This window comes from Danio rerio, chromosome 14 (assembly GCF_052040795.2).
Source record: "Danio rerio strain M-AB ecotype USA chromosome 14, GRCz13ab, whole genome shotgun sequence".
Taxonomy (NCBI): Eukaryota; Metazoa; Chordata; class Actinopteri; order Cypriniformes; family Danionidae; genus Danio; species Danio rerio.
This window is the reverse complement of record NC_141034.1, coordinates 17,337,634-17,362,358: the sequence shown is the minus strand read 5'-3', so window position 1 is coordinate 17,362,358 and position 24,725 is coordinate 17,337,634. Positions and strand designations below refer to the sequence as shown.

At 36.1% G+C, this 24,725-nt stretch overlaps 1 protein-coding gene across 1 annotated transcript in view; it reads right to left on the bottom strand.

Moving 5' to 3' along the window:
- immt (inner membrane protein, mitochondrial (mitofilin)) overlaps positions 1 to 20,599 on the bottom strand; it is a 905,839-nt gene extending 885,240 nt beyond the window's left edge. The window contains exon 1 of the mRNA XM_087280198.1: positions 20,309 to 20,599. The gene's annotated coding sequence lies outside the window, so the exon portion shown is untranslated. The remainder of the gene's footprint in view (positions 1 to 20,308) is intronic.
- Between the last annotated feature and the right edge of the window lie 4,126 nt (positions 20,600 to 24,725).

Genomic DNA, 24,725 nt, shown 5'->3' with positions numbered 1-24,725 from the left:
CTTATAGTTGTGTAAATTGCTTCCTTATCCTTATTTGTAAGTCGCTTTGGATAAAAGCGTCTGCTAAATAACTAAATATAAATATAAATGTAAGGTCTTGCCCACTAAGATGAATAAAAACCAACAAGAAAAATCTTACTAAAAAGCACTGAAAAAAAATATTTGAACACACAATTGCTAAGAATAACTATTTTAAAGATACTGCAGAATAAACAGTTTGAGACTGATTCAGCATTCATAAGCAAGAAGTAATGTGCTAATTCCATTGTGCTCGTAGCTGATTAGAAAAACACTGTTCTGAAAATATGTATATACTCTAAACAAATCATTATTTTATGCATGTAATACAAACAACTGCACATCTATATCAAGTGTATTGTCTCAATGCTTAAATGAACATTTTCTTGCAGTAAAGCAAAACGTTGATTCAGTGATGTTCTTTTAATTAGTTGTCTTGAAACAAACACACACTCATAGACAAACACACATGCACACATAGATAAATCTCCACATTAAACATTAAAAGAGAAACAATCATGATGAAATTCAGTTATACAAAAACAATTGAAAAGTCAGATAACAAATAATGAAATGATACATGGTATAAATAAAATATACAAAAATGTAATGATAAATTTCACAAATTGCTAATAATTTTAAACGAATAAGAAAAAGTATAAACAAAAAAAAAGTTAACTAAATATAAGTTAAATTGGCACAGGGGGTAGGTTCGCCTCACACCAAAAAGGTCACTGGTTCGAGCCTCAGCTGTGTCAGCATGTCTATGTGGAGTTTGCATATACTCCCCGTGTTTGCGTGGGTTTCAAAAGATCAAGTCCAAAAATATGTGGTACAGGTGAATTGGGTGCGCTAAAATTGATCGTAGTGTATGAGTGTGTATGTGAATCAGTGTGTATGGATGTTTCACAGTGATGGGTTGCGGCTGGAAAGGCATCCGCTGCGTAAAACATATGCTAGATAAGTTGGCAGTTTATTCCACTGTGGCGACCCCAGATGGGGAGCTAACAGACACTTAGAATACGTAATATAATACTTTCATATCTGCAGCCGTAGAATTACTAAATAAAATGGTAATAGATGAGAGAGACCACATTCTCTGCTAGCGATGGCAATTTGTTCCTGGATGTATGTGTGTATAGGTTTTCATCATGATTTTGTATTTTGGTTCAGTGTACTGAAGTACATATGGAATCAATTTTAGTGATGGACTGCTGAATTTCCTGTCTGTAAAACTAACTTCTATTTGTAAAATTTATTTATATTAATAAAGACACATTGACTTTAAAATAGTGATCTTATAGTTCAGTCACAGGATAAGGAAGTGCCTTGCCCATTGTTTTTATCAGTGTTGTCAGTTTATCAGTCATGATGATTATCAAAGTCTGTTTCATAATTTGTTGAATTACATTTACACACTATTATGCAAGTGACAGCAGTAGAAGTTTGGTAATATTTTGCTCAAGAACATGATGACCTTGTGAGTGGAAAATATAGGCAAATATATTTAATCCCTTCTTCTTCAACTGCATTTTTGACCTAAATTGAAAATGGTTATTGCCAGTTATTTGCCTTTTCAATTACAAGTGTCATACGGCATTGATTCAATAAGTTAAATTGTTTTCTGATATCAGGTTATAAAATGACCCTGAAATGGATTTATGTGCTCATTTATTGCCTCTTAAAATAGCCATAGAACCAGAAGCTCCCTGTCATGACACTTAGACAGAAAGGATCTAAATACAAGTATTTAATTAACAGATGAAAAAATGTATCAAAGGATACGACTGGGGCGTTACCCCTTCTAAGGCCATGCGGACCCTTGACTCGATCACCTAGGTGACAGCAGAGATAAAAAGTCTGCGTGGCACAATGTCTTCAGGAGATGATGCATGCTCGGAGTGATAAAAAATTCGAGACAGAGAGCATCAGGTTTAACGTTCTTAGAACCTGGTCAATACGAGATGGAAAACTCGAAAAATAAAGCCCACCACGCCTGCCTAGAGTTTAATCTTTTGCCAGATTGGATGTACTCCAGACTTTTATGATCGGTCCAAACGATAAAGGGAACTCCAAAACCCTCTGGCCATTGATGCACTCTTCCAATGCAAGCTTGACAGCCTGCAGTTCTCGATTACCAATATCATAATTTCGTTCTGCATTGTTTAGACTCTGTGAAAAATACGTGCAGGGATGCATCTTGCCATCCGAGGAAGAGCGCTGGGACAGGATAGCACCGACCCCCACATCTGATGCATCAACCTTCACCACGAACTGCCGTGATGGATCAGGGGCAATAAGAATGGGTGCTGAAACAAAGCAGCTTTTCATACTGTCAAACGCAACTTGCGCTGTATTAAACCACCAGAACAGAGTCTTGATGGAGGTTAAGGCAGTCAGAGGCATGGCAAGCTGGCTGTAGTTGGGAATGAAACGCTGGTAAAAATTTGCAAACCCAAGTAACCTTTGCAGAGCCTTGCGGTAGTCTGGGATTGGCCAATCTACCACAGCCTGAACGTTCTCTGGATCCATGCGCATCCCCTCGACTGACACAATATGTCCCAGAAAAGAAACAGACATGAAATACGCATTTCTCCGCTTAGACATAAAGCTCATTCTCTTACAGCCTCTGAAGCACTCGCCTAACATGTTGTATATGTTCTTGGAGAGAATGGGAAAATATCAGTATGTCATCCAGCTAAACATAAATTAACTGGTCTAGCATATCTCTCAACTGATCATTCACGAGTGCTTGGAAGACTGCAGGGGCATTGGACAGACCACCTGAACGGAAGAACACAATATTCAAAGTGCACCCTGGGGGTATTAAAAGCAATCTTCCATTCATTGCCTTCTCAAATGCGAATCAAATGGTAAGGGTTATGGAGGTCTAATTTTGTGAAAAAGGACGCCCCCTGCAGAAGTTCGAAGGCAAAAGACATCAGCGGCAAAGCATAAGTATTCTTTACCATGATAGCGTTCCGCCCTCGGTAGTCTATACAAGGACAGAGGGAGCCATCTTTCTTTTTCATGAAAAAACCCCTACTGGGGATTAAGAAAGACTGATGATCCTAGCTGCTAGAGCATGGGTGGCCAATCCTGTTCCTGGAAAGCCACCTTCCTGCAGATTTCAGTTGCTACCCATATTAAACACACCTGAACCAATTAATTTGGACCTGAACACCACATGATAATTACAGGCAGGTGTGTTTAATGTTGGTACCAGGGGTGATCAGTCTTATAGGACCAGTGGAATGAGTAATGGAAGGAAGAGAAAAACCATTGAATGCATGAATAGATATAGGTTGGGAGAGAGAAATCACAGTAAGTCTAAGTCTTTGATTTAAAGCAGAGTCAATAAAATTTCCCTTCGCACCAGAGTCAATAAGTGCTTGAGTACTAAAATTCCCAGATGATCACTCCAACTTAATATTCAAAAGAGTAGCCGCAAGAGACGATTTGTTCAAAGATACTCCAACCATCAGTAATCTCTTTTCCACTGACAGGCTCTGGCTTGTATCCTGAATCGCAATGTAATCAGCACCACTGCTGTGCAACACCAGGCCCTCACTGTGGCGTCTGCACTTTTCCTCCAGCGACAGCCTAGAGCGGCCCATCTGCATGCTTTCGGGTTCCGAGAGGGGCGTATCCTTCAGCCCCAAAACTACATTGACAGTCGAAAGAGGTGATCTCCTCAGAGCATGCGTGCATTGCGTGTTTATCTCCCTGAGCTGAAGACGAGAAAATCCACATGAATGGTCAGATCAATGAGTTCGTCCAGTGTCTTAGGAAGATCCAGAGCAAATATTTTATCCTTTATGTGGTCTGCCAGCCAGTGGAGAAAGACGTCCCACTGCACCTGCATGTTCCATTTGCTCTCTGCCGCCAGGGTGTGGAACTCAATGGAGTAGTCAGCGACACTCCGATGCCCCTGCTGCAACTCCGTAAGCACCCGAGCCGCCTCTCTGCCCGCCAAGGCTCGATCAAAAACCTTTTTAAGCCCTGTCGAAAGGGTGTCAAACGAACAGCAACATAAGAGTTCCCTCTCAGCAGTTCCCCACTGCGCTAATCTCCCAGTGAGAAGCAGGATGATAAATGCCACTTTCGGTTCCTCCTTGGAAAACCAGGAAGGCTGGAGTAGAATGCTGAAGGTGGAAGACGAGGCTCAGAAAATCTGGCTGTTTGCTCAGGAACCGGTATAAAAGGAGGAATAATGTTAGTTGTAACAGTCTGCTGAAGACCTACAGCATGAAGACATTACAGCCGTGTGGTGATATCAGAGATCTGAGTGACAAGTGCCTGGACAGCGCGATCGATGGTGACCATCTGATCATCATGTCTGTTCATGCGTGTGGTAGCATGTGAAACAGATTCAGCCAGACCGGAGATAATTGCTGGATCCATGTTTGATCAGTCCGTTCAGTCACGACACTTAGATAGAAAGGATCCAAATGCAAGTATTTAATAAACAGATGAAAAAATGTATCAAAGGATACCACTGGACACACGAATGTTCAATACAAAAGATAGCCACAGACCACAACGAAGACATTAAACATACAGCGAAGGATACTGGGGAACAACAGACAGGAACAATGACAAACAAAGGACTGATAACCAGAACATACCACAGGCGGAATATATAGCCAGTCAAATAAGGTTCAGCTGGAGGATGATAAAGTCAGCAGATGACATCAGCTGATTCTATAGCATGCTGTCAACAAAAAAAGGTAAACAAACACACACCCTCACACACAACAACACACATGGCATGACACACAACATACAGGTGGAACACACAGATCCATAAATCGGGCCACTCCCTAACAACCATATTAGGAATGATTGTTAATATTAATGATCTCTGCTTATATACTCTAAAAAAAAGTGGAAAATAATCTTTATTTACTTCAATATAATATTATTTGTCAAAAAATATTTTACATATAAATGTAAAGATAATAATAATAATAATAATAATAATAACTAGATTCTTAAAGTTTGAGAACAAACTTTGAGGCTGGCTTGTGAAAGCCTGACGGTAATAGTTAATTTAGTTTAAACAGTTTTTAAAAGTATGAAAAGATAGATAGATAGATAGATAGATAGATAGATAGATAGATAGATAGATAGATAGATAGATAGATAGATAGATAGATAGATAGATAGATAGATAGATAGATTACCATGGTATTAGCATGATTCTAACGTGAATTAGCATGTTGTTAGCATGATTCTAGCGTGAATTACCATGTTGTTAGCATGTTTTTAGCATGAATTAGCATGTTGTTAGCATGATTCTAGCATAAATTAGCATGTTGCTAGCATAATTCTAGCATGAATTAGCATGTTACTAGCATGATTTTAGCATGAATTAGAATGTTGTTAGCATGATTTTAGCATGAATTAGCATGTTGTTAGCATGATTCTAGCATGAATTGGCATGTTACTAGCATGATTCTAGCATGAATTAGCATGTTACTAGCACGTTTCTAGCATGAATTAGCATGTTGTTAGCACGATTCTAGCATGAATTAGCATGTTGTTAGCACGATTCTAGCATGAATTAGCATGTGACTAGCACGATTCTAGCATGAATTAGCATGTTACTAGCATGATTCTAGCATGATATAGCATGTTGTTAGCACGATTCTAGCATGAATTAGTATGTTACTAGCATGATTCTAGCATGAATTAGCATGTTACTAGCATGATTCTAGCATGAATTAGCATGTTACAAGCATAATTTTAGCATTAATTAGCATGATTCTAGCATGAATTAGCATGTTGTTAGCATGATTCTAGCATGATTTAGCATGTTACTAGCATGATTCTAGCATGAATTAGCATGTTACTAGCATGATTCAAGCATGAATTAGCATGTAACTAGCATGATTCTAGCATAAATTAGCATGGTGTTAGCACGATTCTAGCATGAATTAGCATGTTACTAGCATGATTCTAGCATGAATTAGCATGTTACTAGCACGATTCTATCATGAATTAGCATGTTGTTAGCATGATTCTAGCATGAATTAGCATGTAAATAGCATGATTCTAGCATGAATTAGCATGTTGTTAGCATGATTCTAGCATGAATTAGCATGTGACTAGCATGATTCTAGCATGAATTAGCATGTGACTAGCATGATTCTAGCCTGAATTAGCATGTTGTTAGCATGATTCTAGTATAAATAGCATGTGACTAGCATGATTCTAGCATGAATTAGCATGTGACTAGCATGATTTTAGCATGAATTAGCATGTTACTAGCATGATTCTAGCATAAATTAGCATGTTTTTAGCATGATTCTAGCATGAATTAGCATGCTACTAGCATGATTCTAGCATAAATTAGCATGTTACTAGCATGATTCTAGCACAAATTAGCATGTTACTAGCATGATTCTAGCATGAATTAGCATGTTGTTAGCATGATTCTAGCATGAATTAGCATGTTACTAGCATGATTCTAGCATGAATTAGCATGTTGTTAGCATGATTCTAGCATGAATTAGCATGTTACTAGCATGATTCTAGCATGAATTAGCATGTTGTTAGCATGATTCTAACATCAATTAGCATGTTACTAGCATGATTCTAGCATGAATTAGCATGTGAATAGCATGATTCTAGCATGAATTAGCATGTTGTTAGCATGATTCTAGTATAAATTAGCATGTGACTAGCATGATTCTAGCATGAATTAGCATGTGACTAGCATGATTCTAGCCTGAATTAGCATGTTGTTAGCATGATTCTAGTATAAATTAGCATGTGACTAGCATGATTCTAGCATGAATTAGCATGTGACTAGCATGATTCTAGCATGAATTAGCATGTAACTAGCATGTTTCTAGCATGAATTAGCATATTGTTAGCATGATAGATAGATAGATAGATAGATAGATAGATAGATAGATAGATAGATAGATAGATAGATAGATAGATAGATAGATAGATAGAGACAGACAGACAGACAGACAGACAGACAGACAGATAGATAGATAGATAGAGGTAGATAGATAGATAGATAGATAGATAGATAGATAGATAGATAGATAGATAGATAGATAGATAGATAGATAGAGACAGACAGACAGACAGACAGACAGACAGACAGACAGATAGACAGATAGATAGATAGATGTAGATAGATAGATAGATAGATAGATAGATAGATAGATAGATAGATAGATAGATAGAAAGATGTAGATAGATAGATAGATAGATAGATAGATAGATAGATAGATAGATAGATAGATAGATAGATAGATAGATAGTGTGCGAGCATGAGTCAAACAAGCCAACCCCCGCCTCTCTACGATGTTCTGATGCTGAGATATAGCTGGTGTCATATCGTTGCTAGGTTAGTCTGTTTTGTTGCTATGGAGTTGATTGACAGCTTAGACTGATGATGTATACAAGCTTCTTGCCAGTATGAACAGTTAAAAACAATCCCCATGTCTCTATCACAATGCAGCATGACAATATCAGTCTGAACCTATTTAATGGCAGTCTATGGGACAGTTGCTAGGGTGCAGTATCTGGTTGTTAGGGTGTGGCTAGAAAGTTAAAAGGCCATCAGTGATTGGCTGCTGGCTAGACTGAGTTAAATGAGCCTAGCCATTAGTCTGTAGGACAGTCTGATGCAGAGTTATGAGCTCACAAAGTTTGATCCCATGTAAAGTCAATGAGAGTATTTTGCAATGGAAGTCTATGGGACGGTTTCTAGGGTCCAAAAGTGGTTGCTAGGGCGTGGCCAGAAAGTTTAAAGGTGGTCAGTCATTGGCAGTTTGATAGTCTGAGTTAAATGAGCCCAGTTAGAAGTCTGTGTGACATTCTGATGCGGAGTTATGAGGTCACAAAGTTTGATCCAATGTTACGTCTATGGGATTTTTCCGACGGTCCCGGGACGTTTTTCGGAAAACCGAAAGTCGGATCAGTCGGAAAAGATATAGCAACTCGAGTCAGAATAGTTCGGAGGTCTGACCCGAGTTTGATGGTCATAGCTTGAAAGGCCTAGGACGAGATAGAGTTTAATTTTTAGTCTCAGAAGAAGAATAATAAAATTAACTAGATTCTTAAAGTTTGAGAACAAACTTTGAGGCTGGCTTGTGAAAGCCTGACGGTAATAGTTTATTTAGTTTAAACAGTTTTAAAAAGTATGAAAAGATAGATAGATAGATAGATAGATAGATAGATAGATAGATAGATAGATAGATAGATAGATAGATAGATAGATAGATAGATAGATAGATAGATAGATTAGCATGTTATTAGCATGATTTTAACGTGAAATAGCATGTTGTTAGCATGATTCTAGCATGAATTAGCATGTTACTAGCATGATTTTAGCATGAATTAGCATGTTACTAGCATGATTCTAGCATGAATTAGCATGTTGTTAGCATGATTCTAGCATGAATTAGCATGTTGTTAGCATGATTCTAGCATGAATTAGCATGTTGTTAGCACGATTCTAGCATGAATTAGCATGTTACTAGCATGATTCTAGCATGAATTAGCATGTACCTAGCATGATTTTAACATGAATTAGCATGTTACTAGCATGATTCTAGCATGAATTAGCATGTTGTTAGCATGATTCTAGCATAAATTAGCATGTTGTTAGCATGATTTTAGCATGAATTGGCATGTTACTAGCATGATTTAGCATGTTGTTAGCATGATTCTAACATGAATTAGCATGTTACTAGCATGAATTAACATGTTGTTAGCATGATTCTAGCATGAATTAGCATGTTACTAGCATGATTCTAGCATGAATTAACATGTTGTTAGCATGGTTCTAGCATGAATTAGCATGATTCTAGCATGAATTAGCATGTTGTTAGCATGATTCTAACATGAATTAGCATGTTACTAGCATGATTCTAGCATGAATTAGCATGTTGTTAGCATGATTCTAGCATGAATTAGCATGTGACTAGCATGATTCTAGCATGGATTAGCATGTTGTTAGCATGATTCTAGTATAAATTAGCATGTGACTAGCATGATTCTAGCATGAATTAGCATGTGACTAGCATGATTCTAGCATGAATTAGCATGTAACTAGCATGTTTTAGCATGAATTAGCATATTGGTAGCATGATAGATAGATATATAGATAGATAGATAGATAGATAGATGATAGATAGATAGATGTAGATAGATAGATAGATAGATAGATAGATAGATAGATAGATAGATAGATAGATAGATAGATAGATAGATAGATGTAGATAGATAGATAGAGAGAGAGAGAGAGAGAGAGAGAGAGACAGACAGACAGGTAGATAGATAGATAGATAGATAGATAGATAGATAGATAGATAGATAGATAGATAGATAGATAGATAGATAGATAGATAGATAGATAGATAGATAGATGGTGTGCGAGCATGAGTCAAACAAGCCAACCCCCGCCTCTCTATGATGTTCTGATGCTGAGATATAGCTGCTGTTATATCGTTGCTAGGTTAGTCTGTTTTGTTGCTATGGAGTTGATTGACAGCTTAGACTGATGATGTATCAAAGCTTCTTGCCAGTATGAACAGTTAAAAACAACCCCCATGTCTCTATCACACTGCAGCATGACAATATCAGTCTGAACCTCTTTAATGGCAGTCTATGGGACAGTTGCCAGGGTGCATTATCTGGTTGTTAGGGTGTGGCTAGAAAGTTAAAAGGCCATCAGTGATTGGCTGCTGGCTAGACTGAGTTAAATGAGCTCAGCCATTAGTCTGTAGGACAGTTTGATGCAGAGTTATGAGCTCACAAAGTTTGATCCAATGTAAAGTCAATGAGAGTCTTTTGCAATGGAAGTCTATGGGACGGTTTCTAGGGTCCAAAAGTGGTTGCTAGGGCGTGGCCAGAAAGTTTAAAGGTGATCAGTCATTGGCAGATTGATAGTCTGAGTTAAATGAGCCCAGTTAGAAGTCTGTGTGACATTCTGACGAGGAGTTATGAGGTCGCAAAGTTTGATCCAATGTTACGTCTATGGGATTTTTCCGACAGTCCCGGGACGTTTTTCGGAAAACCGAAAGTCGGATCAGTCGCAAAGGATATAGCAACTCGAGTCAGAATAGTTCGGAGGTCTGACCCGAGTTTGATGGTCATAGCTTGAAAGGCCTAGGAGGAGATAGAGTTTAATTTTTAGTCTCAGAAGAAGAAAATATAACTAGATTCTTAAAGTTTGAGAACAAACTTTGAGGCTGGCTTGTGAAAGCCTGACGGTAATAGTTTATTTAAACAGTTTTAAAAAGTATGAAAAGATAGATAGATAGATAGATAGATAGATAGATAGATAGATAGATAGATAGATAGATAGATAGATAGATAGATAGATAGATAGATAGATAGATAGATAGATGTTGTTAGCATGATTCTAGCATGATTTAGCATGTTGTTAGCATGATTCTAGCATGATTTAGCATGTTACTAGCATGATTCTAGCATGAATTAGCATGTTACTAGCATGATTCTAGCATGAATTAGCATGTTGTTAGCATAATTCTAGCATGAATCAGCATGTTACTAGCATGATTCTAGTATGAATTAGCATGTTACTAGCACGATTCTAGCATGAATTAGCATGTTACTAGCATGATTCTAGCATGAATTAGCATGTACCTAGCATGATATTAACATGAATTAGCATGTTACTAGCATGATTTTAGCATGAATTAACACGATTCTAGCATCAATTAGCATGTTGTTAGCATGATTCTAGCATGAATTAGCATGTTACTAGCATGATTCTAGCATGAATTATCATGTTGTTAGCATGATTCTAGCATGAATTAGTATGTTACTAGCATGAATCTAGCATGTTACTAGCATGATTCTAGCATGAATTAGCATGTTGTTAGCATGATTCTAGCATGAATTAGCATTTGACTAGCATGATTCTAGCATAAATTAGCATGTTGTTAGCATGATTCTAGCATGAATTAGCATGTTACTAGCATGATTCTAGCATGAATTAGCATGTTGTTAGCATGATTCTAACATGAATTAGCATGCTACTAGCATGATTCTAGCACGAATCAGCATGTTGTTAGCATGATTCTAACATGAATTAGCATGTTGCTAGCATGATTCTAGCATGAATTAGCATGTTGTTAGCATGATTCTAGCATGAATTAGCATGTGACTAGCATGATTCTAGCATGAATTAGCATGTTGTTAGCATGATTCTATTATGAATTAGCATGTGACTGGCATGATTCTAGCATAAATTAGCATGTGACTAGCATGATTCTAGCAGGAATTAGCATGTAACTAGCATGATTCTAGCATGAATTAGCATGTGACTAGCATGATTCTAGCATGAATTAGCATGTAACTAGCATGATTCTAGCATGAATTAGCATGTTGTTAGCATGATGGATAGATAGAGGTAGATAGATAGATAGATAGATAGATAGATAGATAGATAGATAGATAGATAGATAGATAGATAGTTAGAGATAGATAGATAGATAGATAGATAGATAGATAGATAGATAGATAGATAGAGATAGATAGATAGATAGATAGATAGATAGAGATAGATAGATAGATAGATAGATAGATAGATAGATAGAGATAGATAGATAGATAGATAGATAGATAGATAGATAGATAGATAGATAGATAGATAGATAGATAGTTAGAGATAGATAGATAGATAGATAGATAGATAGATAGATAGATAGATAGAGATAGATAGATAGATAGATAGATAGATAGATAGATAGATAGATAGATAGATAGATAGTTAGAGATAGATAGATAGATAGATAGATAGATAGATAGATAGATAGTTAGAGATAGATAGATAGATAGATAGATAGATAGATAGATAGATAGATAGATAGATAGATAGATAGATAGATAGATAGATAGATAGATAGATAGAGATAAATAAATATATAGATAGATAGATAGATAGAGATAGATAGATAGATAGATAGATAGATAGATAGATAGATAGATAGATAGATAGATAGATAGATAAATAGTTATAGATATATAGATAGATAGATAGATAGATAGATAGTTATAGATAGATAGATAGATAGATAGATAGATAGATAGATAGATAGATAGATAGATAGATAGATAGATAGATGGTGTGTGAGCCTGATTCAAACAAGCCAACCCCCGTCTCTCTACGATGTTCTGATGCTGAGATATAGCTGCTGTTATATCGTTGCTAGGTTAGTCTGTTTTGTTGCTATGGAGTTGATTGACAGCTTAGACTGATGATGTATCAAAGCTTCTTGCCAGTATGAACAGTTAAAAACAACCCCCATGTCTCTATCACACTGCAGCATGACAATATCAGTCTGAACCTCTTTAATGGCAGTCTATGGGACAGTTGCTAGGGTGCAGTATCTGGTTGTTAGGGTGTGGCTGGAAGGTTAAAAGGCCATCAGTGATTGGCTGCTGGCTAGACTGAGTTAAATGAGCTCAATCATTAGTCTGTAGGACAGTCTGATGCAGAGTTATGAGCTCACAAAGTTTGATCCCATGTAAAGTCAATGAGAGTCTTTTGCAATGGAAGTCTATGGGACGGTTTCTAGGGTCCAAAAGTGGTTGCTAGGGCGTGGCCAGAAAGTTTAAAGGTGGTCAGCCATTGGCAGTTTGATAGTCTGAGTTAAATGAGCCCAGTTAGAAGTCTGTGTGACATTCTGATGCGGAGTTATGAGGTCACAAAGTTTGATCCAATGTTACGTCTATGGGATTTTTCCGACAGTCCCGGGACGTTTTTCGGAAAACCGAAAGTCGGATCAGTCGGAAAGGATATAGCAACTCGAGTCAGAATAGTTCGGAGGTCTGACCCGAGTTTGATGGTCATAGCTTGAAAGGCCTAGGACGAGATAGAGTTTAATTTTTAGTCTCAGAAGAAGAATAATATAGAAAAATAATAATAAGTTTAATAGGATAACAGTAGTCTGGCTTGCTACACAAGCCAGCCTAATAAGTTTAATAGGATAACAGTAGTCTGGCTTGCTACACAAGCCAGCCTAACTAGATTCTTAAAGTTTGAGAACAAACTTTGAGGCTGGCTTGTGAAAGCCTGACAGTAATAGTTTATTTAGTTTAAACAGTTTTAAAAAGTATGAAAAGATAGATAGATAGATAGATAGATAGATAGATAGATAGATAGATAGATAGATAGATTAGCATGTTATTAGCATGATTTTAACGTGAAAAAGCATGTTGTTAGCATGATTCTAGCATGAATTAGCATGTTGTTAGCATGATTTTAGTATGAATTAGCATGTTGTTAGCATGAATTAGCATGTTGTTAGCATGATTCTAGCATGAATTAGCATGTTGTTAGCACGATTCTAGCATGAATTAGCATGTTACTAGCATGATTCTAGCATGAATTAGCATGTACCTAGCATGATTTTAACATGAATTAGCATGTTACTAACATGATTTTAGCATGAATTAACACGATTCTAGCATGAAGTAGCATGTTGTTAGCATGATTTTAGCATGAATTAGCATGTTCTTAGCATGATTCTAGCATGAATTAGCATGTTACTAGCATGATTCTAGCCAGAATTAGCATGTTCCTAGCATGATTCTAGCATGAATTAGCATGTTACTAGCATGATTCTAGGATGAATTAGCATGTTGTTAGCATGATTCTAACATGAATTAGCATGTACCTAGCATGATTTTAACATGAATTAGCATGTTACTAGCATGATTTTAGCATGAATTAACACGATTCTAGCATGAATTAGCATGTTGTTAGCATGATTCTAGCATGAATTAGCATGTTGTTAGCATGATTCTAGCATGAATTAGCATGTTATTAGCATGATTTTAGCATGAATTAACACTATTCTAGCATGAATTAGCATGTTGTTAGCATGATTCTAACAAGAATTAGCATGTTACTAGCATGATTCTAGCATGAATTAGCATGTTGTTAGCATGATTCTAGCATGAATTAGCATGTGACTAGCATGATTCTAGCATAAATTAGCATGTGACTAGCATGATTCTAGCATGAATTAGCATGTTGTTAGCATGATTCTAACATGAATTAGCATGTTACTAGCATGATTCTAGCATGAATTAGCATGTTGTTAGCATGATTCTAGTATGAATTAGCATGTGACTAGCATGATTCTAGCATAAATTAGCATGTGACTAGCATGATTCTAGCTTGAATTAGCATGTAACTAGCATGATTCTAGCATGAATTATAATAGATAGATAGATCGATAGATAGATAGATAGATAGATAGATAGATAGATAGATAGATAGATAGATAGATAGATAGATAGATAGATAGATAGATAGATAGATAGGGGTAGATAGATAGGTAGAGATAGATAGATAGATAGATAGATAGATAGATAGATAGATAGATAGATAGATAGATAGATAGATAGATAGATAGATAGATAGATAGATAGATAGATAGATAGATAGATAGAGACAGACAGACAGACAGACAGACAGACAGACAGACAGATAGATACATAGATAGATAGATAGATAGATAGATAGGTAGAGGTAGATAGATAAAGGTAGATAGATAGATAGATAGATAGATGGATAGATAGATGTAGATAGATAGATAGATAGATAGATAGATAGATAGATAGATAGATAGATAGATAGATAGATAGATAGATAGAGGTAGGTAGATAGATAGATAGATAGATAGATAGATAGATAGATAGATAGATAGATAGATAGATAGATAGATAGATAGATAGATAGATGTAGGTAGATAGATAGATAGATAGATAGATAGATAGATAGATAGATAGATAGATAGATAGATAGATAGATAGATAGATAGATAGATAGATAGATAGATAGATAGATAGATAGATAGATGGATGGTGTTCGAGCATAAGTCAAACAAGCCAACCCTCGCCTCTCTACGATGTTCTGATGCTGAGATATAGCTGGTGCCATATCGTTGCTAGGTTACTCTGTTTTGTTGCTATGGAGTTGATTGACAGCTTAGACTGATGATATATCAAAGCTTCTTGCCAGTATGAACAGTTAAAAACAACCCCCATGTCTCTATCACACTGCAGCATGACAATATCAGTCTGAACCTCTTTAATGGCAGTCTATGGGACAGTTGCTAGGGTGCAGTATCTGGTTGTTAGGGTGTGGCTAAAAAGTTAAAAGGCCATCAGTGATTGGCTGCTGGCTAGACTGAGTTAAATGAGCTCAATCATTAGTCTGTAGGACAGTCTGATGCAGAGTTATGAGCTCACAAAGTTTGATCCCATGTAAAGTCAATGAGAGTCTTTTGCAATGGAAGTCTATGGGACGGTTTCTAGGGTCCAAAAGTGGTTGCTAGGGCGTGGCCAGAAAGTTTAAAGGTGATCAGTCATTGGCAGTTTGATAGTCTGAGTTAAATGAGCCCAGTTAGAAGTCTGTGTGACATTCTGATGCGGAGTTATTAGGTCACAAAGTTTGATCCAATGTTACGTCTATGGGATTTTTCCGACGGTCCCGGGACGTTTTTCGGGAAACCGAAAGTCGGATCAGTCGGAAAGGATATAGCAACTCGAGTCAGAATAGTTCGGAGGTCTGACCCGAGTTTGATGGTCATAGCTTGAAAGGCCTAGGACGAGATAGAGTTTAATTTTTAGTCTCAGAAGAAGAATAACTAGATTCTTAAAGTTTGAGAACAAACTTTGAGGCTGGCTTGTGAAAGCCTGACGGTAAAAGTTTATTTAAACAGTTTTAAAAAGTATGAAAAGATAGATAGATAGATAGATAGATAGATAGATAGATAGATAGATAGATAGATAGATAGATAGATAGATGTTGTAAGCATGATTCTAGCATGAATTAGCATAATGTTAGCATGATTCTAGCATGAATTAGCATGTTGTTAGCATGATTCTAGCATGATTCTAGCATGAATTAGCATGTTGTTAGCATGATTCTAGCATGAATTAGCATGTTACTAGCATGATTCTAGTATGAATTAGCATGTTACTAGCACGATTCTAGCATGAATTAGCATGTTACTAGCATGATTCTAGCATAAATTAGCATGTACCTAGCATGATTTTAACATGAATTAGCATGTTACTAGCATGATTTTAGCATGAATTAGCATGATTCTAGCATGAATTAGCATGTTGTTAGCATGATTCTAGCATGAATTAGCATGTTACTAGCATGATTCTAGCATGAATTATCATGTTGTTAGCATGATTCTAGCATGAATTAGTATGTTACTAGCATGATTCTAGCATGAATTAGCATGTTACTAGCATGATTCTAGCATGAATTAGCATGTTGTTAGCACGATTCTAGCATGAATTAGCATTTGACTTGCATGATTCTAGCATGAATTAGCATGTGACTAGCATGATTCTAGCATGAATTAGCATGTTGTTAGCATGATTCTAGCATGAATTAGCATGTTACTAGCATGATTCTAGCATGAATTAGCATGTTGTTAGCATGATTCTAACATGAATTAGCATGCTACTAGCATGATTCTAGCACGAATTAGCATGTTGTTAGCATGATTCTAACATGAATTAGCATGTTACTTGCATGATTCTAGCATGAATTAGCATGTTGTTAGCATGATTCTAGCATGAATTAGCATGTGACTAGCATGATTCTAGCATAAATTAGCATGTTGTTAGCATGATTCTAGTATGAATTAGCATGTGACTGGCATGATTCTAGCATGAATTAGCATGTGACTAGCATGATTCTAGCATGAATTAGCATGTAACTAGCATGATTCTAGCATGAATTAGCATGTGACTAGCATGATTCTAGCATGAATTAGCATGTAACTAGCATGATTCTAGCATGAATTAGCATGTTGTTAGCATGATGGATAGATAGATAGATAGATAGATAGATAGATAGATTAGCATGTTATTAGCATGATTCTAGCATGAATTAGCATGTTTTTAACATGATTCTAGCATGAATTAGCATGTTACTAGCATGATTTTAGCGTAAATTAGCATGTTACTAGCATGATTTTAGCATGAATTAGCATGATTCTAGCATGAATTAGCATGTTGTTAGCATGATTCTAGCATGAATTAGCATGTTGTTAGCACGATTCTAGCATTAATTAGCATGTTACTAGCATGATTCTAGCATGAATTAGCATGTTGTTAGCATGATTCTAGCATGAATTAGCATGCTACTAGCATGATTCTAGCATGAATTAGCATCTTGTTAGCATGATTCTAGCATGAATTAGCAAGTTGTTAGAATGATTCTAGCATGAATTAGCATGTTACTAGCATGATTTTAGCATGAATTAGCATGTTACTAGCATGATTCTAGCATAAATTAGCATGTTACTAGCATTATTCTAGCATGAATTAGCATGTTACTAGCATGATTCTAGCATGAATTAGCATGTTGTTAGCATGATTCTAGCATGAATTAGCATGTTACTAGCATGATTCTAGCATGAATTAGCATGTTGTTAGCATGATTCTAGCATGAATTAGCATGCTACTAGCATGATTCTAGCATGAATTAGCATGTTGCTAGCATGATTCTAGCATGAATTAGCATGTTACTAGCATGATTTTAGCATGAATTAGCATGTTACTAGCATGATTCTAGCATAAATTAGCATGTTGTTAGCATGATTCTAGCATGAATTAGCATGCTACTAGCATGATTCTAGCATGAATTAGCATGTTGTTAGCATGATTCTAGCATGAATTAGCATGTTACTAGCATGATTTTAGCATGAATTAGCATGTTACTAGCATGATTCTAGCATAAATTAGCATGTTACTAGCATTATTCTAGCATGAATTAGCATGTTACTAGCATGATTCTAGCATGAATTAGCATGTTGTTAGCATGATTCTAGCATGAATTAGCATGTTACTAGCATGATTCTAGCATGAATTAGCATGTTGTTAGCATGATTCTAGCATGAATTAGCATGTTACTAGCATGATTCTAGTATAAATTAGCATGTAACTAGCATGTTTCTAGCATGAATTAGCATATTGTTAGCATGATAGATAGATAGATAGATAGATAGATAGATAGATAGATAGATAGATAGATAGATAGATAGATAGATAGATAGATAGATAGATAGGTAGATAGATAGAAAGAGGTAGATAGATAGAAAGAGGTAGATAGATAGATAGATAGATAGATAGATAGATAGATAGATAGATAGATAGATAGATAGATAGATAGATAGATAGATAGATAGATAGATAGATAGATAAATAGATAGATAGATGGATACAGACAGACAGACAGACAGACAGACAGACAGACAGACAGACAGACAGACAGACAGACAGATAGATAGATAGATAGATAGATAGATAGATAGATAGAAAGATGTAGATAGATAGATAGATAGATAGATAGATAGATAGATAGATAGATAGATAGATAGATAGATAGATAGATAGATAGATGGTGTATGAGCATGAGTCAAACAAGCCAACCCCCGCCTCTCTACGATGTTCTGATGCTGAGATATAGCTAGTGTCATATCGTTGCTAGGTTAGTCTGTTTTGTTGCTATGGAGTTGATTGACAGCTTAGACTGATGATGTATCAAAGCTTCTTGCCAGTATGAACAGTTAAAAACAACCCCCATGTCTCTATCACACTGCAGCATGACAATATCAGTCTGAACCTCTTTAATGGCAGTCTATGGGACAGTTGCTAGGGTGCAGTATCTGGTTGTTAGGGTGTGGCTAGAAAGTTAAAAGGCCATCGGTGATTGGCTGCTGGCTAGACTGAGTTAAATGAGCTCAGCCATTAGTCTGTAGGACAGTTTGATGCAGAGTTATGAGCTCACAAAGTTTGATCCAATGTAAAGTCAATGAGAGTCTTTTGCAATGGAAGTCTATGGGACGGTTTCTAGGGTCCAAAAGTGGTTGCTAGGGCGGGGCCAGAAAGTTTAAAGGTGATCAGTCATTGGCAGATTGATGGTCTGAGTTAAATGAGCCTAGTTAGAAGTCTGTGTGACATTCTGACGCGGAGTTATGAGGTCGCAAAGTTTGATCCAATGTTACGTCTATGGGATTTTTCCGACGGTCCCGGGACGTTTTTCGGAAAACCGAAAGTCGGATCAGTCGGAAAAGATATAGCAACTCGAGTCAGAATAGTTCGGAGGTCTGACCCAAGTTTGATGGTCATAGCTTGAAAGGCCTAGGACGAGATAGAGTTTAATTTTTAGTCTCAGAAGAAGAATAATAATATAGAATAATAATAATAAGTTTAATAGGATAACAGTAGTCTGGCTTGCTACACAAGCCAGCCTAATAAATATAACTAGATTCTTAAAGTTTGAGAACAAACTTTGAGGCTGGCTTGTGAAAGCCTGACGGTAATAGTTTATTTAGCTTAAACAGTTTTAAAAAGTAAGAAAAGATAGATAGATAGATAGATAGATAGATAGATAGATAGATAGATAGATAGATAGATAGATAGATCTAGCGTGTAATAGCATGTTGTTAGCATGATTCTAGCATGAATTAACATGTTACTAGCATGATTTTAGCATGAATTAGCATGTTGTTAGCATGATTTTAGCATGAATTAGCATGTTACTAGCATTATTATAGCATGAGTTAGCATGTTGTTAGCATGATTCTAGCATGATTTAGCACGATTCTATCATGATTTAGCATGTTACTAGCATGATTCTAGCATGAATTAGCATGTAACTAGCATGATTCTAGCATGAATTAGCATGTTGTTAGCATGATTCTAGCATGAATTAGCATGTTTCTAGCATTATTCTAGCATGAATTAGCATGTTGTTAGCTGGATTCTAGCATGAATTAGCATGTTACTAGCACGATTCTAGCATGAATTAGCATGTTGTTAGCACGATTCTAGCATTAATTAGCATGTTACTAGCATGATTCTAGCATGAAATAGCATGTTGTTAGCATGATTCTAGCATGAATTAGCATGTTACTAGCATGATTTTAGCATGAATTAGCATGTTACTAGCTAGATTCTAGCATGAATTAGCATGTTGTTATCATGATTCTAGCATGAATTAGCATGTTACTAGCATGATTCTAGCATAAATTAGCATGTTACTAGCATGATTCTAGCATGAATTAGCACGTTACTAGCATGATTCTAGCATGAATTAGCATGTTGTTAGCATGATTCTAGCATGAATTAGCATGTTACTAGCATGATTCTAGCATGAATTAGCATGTTAGCATGATTCTAGCATGTAACTAGCATGATTCTAGAATGAATTAGCATGTTGTTAGCATGATTCTAACATCAATTAGCATGTTACTAGCATGATTCTAGCATGAATTAGCATGTTGTTAGCATGATTCTAGCATGAATTAGCATGCTACTAGGATAATTCTAGCATGAATTAGCATGTTAGTAGCAGGATTCTTACATGAATTAGCATGTTGTTAGCATGATTCTAGCATGAATTAGCATGTGACTAGCATGATTCTAGCATGAATTAGCATGTAACTAGCATGTTTCTAGCATGAATTAGCATGTGTTTAGCATGATTCTAGTATAAATTAGCATGTGACTAGCATGATTCTAGCATGAATTAGCATGTGACTAGCATGATTCTAGCATAAATTAGCATGTTGTTAGCATGATTCTAGCATGAATTAGCATGCTACTAGCATGATTCTGGCGTAAATTAGCATGTTACTAGCAGGATTCTAGCATGAATTAGCATGTTACTAGCATGATTCTAGCATGAATTAGCATGTTGTTAGCATGATCCTAGCATGAATTAGCATGTTACTAGCATGATTCTAGCATGAATTAGCATGTTGTTAGCATGATTCTAGCATGAATTAGCATGTTACTAGCATGATTTTAGCATGAATTAGCATGTTGTTAGCATGATTCTAACATCAATTAGCATGTTACTAGCATGATTCTAGCATGATTTAGCATGTGAATAGCATGATTCTAGCATGAATTAGCATGTTGTTAGCATGATTCTAGTAAAAATTAGCATGTGACTAGCATGATTCTAGCATGAATTAGCATGTGACTAGCATGATTCTAGCATGAATTAGCATGTAACTAGCATGTTTCTAGCATGAATTAGCATATTGTTAGCATGATGGATAGATAGATAGATAGATAGATAGATAGATAGATAGATAGATAGATAGATAGATAGATAGATAGATAGATAGATAGATAGGAAGAGGTAGATAGATAGATAGATAGATAGATAGATAGATAGATAGATAGATAGATAGATAGATAGATAGATAGAGGTAGATAGATAGATAGATAGATAGATAGATAGATAGATAGATAGATAGATAGATAGATAGATAGATAGATAGATAGATAGTGTGCAAGCATAAGTCAAACAAGCCAACCCTCGCCTCTCTACGATGTTCTGATGCTGAGATATAGCTGGTGTCATATCGTTGCTAGGTTAGCCTGATTTGTTGCTATGGAGTTGATTGACAGCTAAGACTGATGATGTAACAAAGCTTCTTGCCAGTATGAACAGTTGAAAACAATCCCCATGTCTCTATCACACTGCAGCATGACAATATCAGTCTGAACCTCTTTAATGGCAGTCTATGGGACAGTTGCTAGGGTGCAGTATCTGGTTGTTAGGGTGTGGCTAGAAAGTTAAAAGGCCATCAGCTATTGGCTGCTGGCTAGACTGAGTTAAATGAGCTCAGCCATTAGTCTTAAGGAAAGTTTGATGCAGAGTTATGAGCTCACAAAGTTTGATCCCATGTAAAGTCAATGAGAGTCTTTTGCAATGGAAGTCTATGGGACGGTTTCTAGGGTCCAAAAGTGGTTGCTAGGGCGTGGCCAGAAAGTTTAAAGGTGATCAGTCATTGGCAGTTTGATAGTCTGAGTTAAATGAGCCCAGTTAGAAGTCTGTGTGACATTCTGATGCGGAGTTATGAGGTCACAAAGTTTGATCCAATGTTACGTCTATGGGATTTTTCCGACGGTCCCGGGACGTTTTTCGGAAAACCGAAAGTTGGATCAGTCGGAAAGGATATAGCAACTCGAGTCAGAATAGTTCGGAGGTCTGACCCGAGTTTGATGGTCATAGCTTCAAAGGCCTAGGACGAGATAGAGTTTAATTTTTAGTCTCAGAAGAAGAAAATATAATAATAATATTAAGTTTAATAGGATAACAGTAGTCTGGCTTGCTACACAAGCCAGCCTAATAATAATATTAAGTTTAATAGGATAACAGTAGTCTGGCTTGCTACACAAGCCAGCCTAATAATAAGTTTAATAGGATAACAGTAGTCTGGCTTGCTACACAAGCCAGCCTAATAATAATAAATACATAAAATAAAATTGGCATAGTGATTTGTTATAAGACAGAGTAAATGAGCCTAATATCAAAAATTTTTTGGCAAAATTATAATTAAACTTAATAAAAGATACAGACAGAAATGCATTGTGATCTTTTTGAAGCTATAATGTAAATGTAAACCCAACTAGAAATTAATACCAACCACCTGCATGAACAGGTGACATTTAATAAAGTGTTTTTGCTATTCTTTCATTTCAGAAAAATTGCAGTCAGACCTCAGTGATAAGACACAATGCTTAAAAGTGTGTTAAACACAATACTCAGCAGTCTACATATGTTTGTTATAAATATATCTGGCAAATTTCACAATCAATAAACACAAGGTACATTTAAACAACTTTACACCTCTTTGGGATGGCTAAATAAGTGTATAATCTGTATATTCTGCATTCTGACAAGCTTTAAATTGATGGTTGGTCGTTGTTGCTTAGTAAAAAATGGTGTACTGCCTTTTACATTGGCCCTATTAACACATCGCATTCAGATATTTTTTTCATTGATCTGATCACAACTGGACAGCGCTAAGTACAGGTGCAAACTAGGCAGGCACATCACACATTGGGCTAAACCTATGCAGTGCATATGCCCTTTTTAGTCTTGGATAGAAAGTGCCCTTCCAAAATTATCTGAAGTGCCCCAGCGATACCGCCCAACCATCCCAAACTGCCCCCAAGCACCACCACCCCCCACCCAAGTGTCTTGAGTCGATCTGAAAATAAATGATGAGTGTGTTAGAATTAGATTAAATGATAACTCATCACTCAACATTTGTTTAATCCCTGATTTCAGGGGTCGCCGCAGCAGATTGACCTACCAATTATTGTGGCAAATGTTTTATGTGCATAGCAGATGACCTTCAAGCCCCCAGTGCTGGCGAACACCCCCTCTAATTCAGACACACATTCATTCAATATGACCAATTTATTTTACCCAATTCATTTGCACCACATATCCTACTATAGCCTATATGATAAAACTGTAATACAGAACAGGCCTAGGCCTAATAGGAGTTGATTGGAAATAAAACAGCCTGATTCAGTTATCTATAATTTCATTGGTAATATAGCTTTCCAATTATGTATACTCGATTTCCAAACATTGCCCCTTATGACTTGTTTTGTAGTCCAGGGTTACATTTGAATTTTGAATTAAACTGTTCAGTATTAGTTTTTAATTTTACTTTAAATTGGAAGTTACAAATGAGAAATAAGACAGGTCTCTAAAATGTTGGTACAAGGCTGCATATAACTTAAATACAATATAACTGCACTATAACTGCATTTTTTTACATAGGCAGGGATATTGTTTTCCTGGATTTCTCCACGTGTCTGCATGAGTTTTTCAGGGTGCTCCAATTTCCCACCACAGTCTAATGGTTTGTTAGTTAATGGAAAAATGTCAAGACGAGTGTTTTAATAGAGAAATAAAGAATCAAAATTAAGTGAGTTTTTCCTTAAAACAAGCAAACTGCAGTGTGGATGATAAATTAATCTTATCTTTGAAATAAAAGTATTTTACTTTAATTTAGCTTGATAAACGCTCTTAATATGACTTAATATTTATGATTTTTTTTTTACTTATCTAGAAAATGCTTCTTGTTCTAAAGATTTTTTATACATTTTCACTAAAAACAAGACAAAAACTTTTAACAAAAGCAGTAACAAAAGTAACAAAAGCTCTTTGCAGTGCACATGATATATTGGTGCCGATTTAATAGGAAGTACCACTTAGGCAATGGTCTCTTACGACACACTATCATGAGCTGAGCCCCGCTAGGATGAAATGGCAAATAGTTTTTGTTTCCACATGATTTTTATCAGAAAGATTTCATAAATTTCACGTTGCAAAGATCTTTTATCGGCAGAAACACATTTCTTCCTCCTCATACTGCATTGGAAATATGAATGTCTAAACAATGAGAACCACTTTAAGTAGCTTTTCAGGGTTATGCTAAAACGATGGTTTTACATGTGCAAGTCCCAGTTATGAACAGCTGTGAAGTGATGCAGCACATTAGGTTAATAATGGTAATGGTAACATTCAATATTTAAATTTAGTATCTGTCATTTCAGAAATGCAATTAATGCCTAATACATTTTCAGTTCCAGGCACACACATTTGACACTTTTACTTGTCATTTTTTGTAAAAGTTAGGATACTGTAGAATAAACAATTAATAAGAGGCACACTTATAAACACATTTAAAATATAGAAAAAAAACAGAATGAAAAGTAATAAAAATATGTGTTGAATTTATGAACATTTACATAAACTCCTATTAGAACATATTTTCACAAGAATATTTCACAACACCGGTCTGTGGGTGGGAAATAAAGTGCAATAAAAGGAGGCCATCGCATGTGAAAGT